Genomic DNA, 1,031 nt, shown 5'->3' with positions numbered 1-1,031 from the left:
CAAAATTTAAAGACCCAATCCAGAAATGGGCATCCGAGATGAACACACACTTCTCAGAGGAAGAAATTAAAGAAGCGAATACATATATGAAAAAATGCTCCACATCACTACCCATTCATGAAATGCAAATTAAAACCACATTGAGATATCATCTCACCCCAGAAAGAATGGCTAACATGAAGAAATCACCCAACAACAAATGTTGGAGACGCTGTGGGGGAAAAGGAACCCTTCTCCACTGCTGGTGGGAGTGTAGACTGGTGCAACCGTTATGGAAATCAGTATGGAGACTCCTTAAAAACGTTGGTCTGGAAATCCCCTTTAAGCCAGCTATTCCTCTACTGGGAATTTTCCCAGAGGATCTGAAATCATCATATCAGAGTGATATATGTATGCCTATGTTTATAGCGGCACAATTTGTTATAGCCAAATCTTGGAAACAACCAAGATGCCCATCACCTGAAGAATGGTTGCAAAAGATGTGGTATTTTTACACGATGGAGTATTAGTCAGCTATTAAGAATGATAAACTGCAAGCTTTTATATTGAAGTGGATGCCACTTGAACATATACTCATAAGTGAAATAAACCAGACACACATGTGTAAATATCGCATAGTCTCCCTAGTATAAGAAATCAAAAGAAGAAATACAAATAGAAAGTTATAATACAAGTAAAAGGAAAGCAGGATCTCAAGGACTAACTAATCAAAAGAGGGAAAGGAGGAGAGCTAGGAAACATGACAATGTCAAGCCATATGGTTATATGTAAAAGATGAACAAGGCAATGATCCTGAGAATCTTCAGAAGATTTTTTAATCTAGCAGTTAATTGGAAAGATTCTCACCCTCACTAACTATATATACTGATACCTGTGAACTAAGCTACTGCACTGCAGATGGTACTTTGTAATAGTAGTCTCATGTTTGCAGTGTCTGTCATTCTGGTAATCTGAATATGGGCTGCTTGTCATGACATGCCGTTTACTACTATGATGTCTCTCGGGTAGGTGGATGTTCAAGAAGAAGGGGG

The sequence above is a fragment of the Octodon degus genome, unplaced genomic scaffold, assembly GCF_000260255.1.
Source record: "Octodon degus isolate 3935 unplaced genomic scaffold, OctDeg1.0 scaffold00264, whole genome shotgun sequence".
NCBI lineage: Eukaryota > Metazoa > Chordata > Mammalia > Rodentia > Octodontidae > Octodon > Octodon degus.
This window is presented reverse-complemented; position numbering follows the sequence as displayed.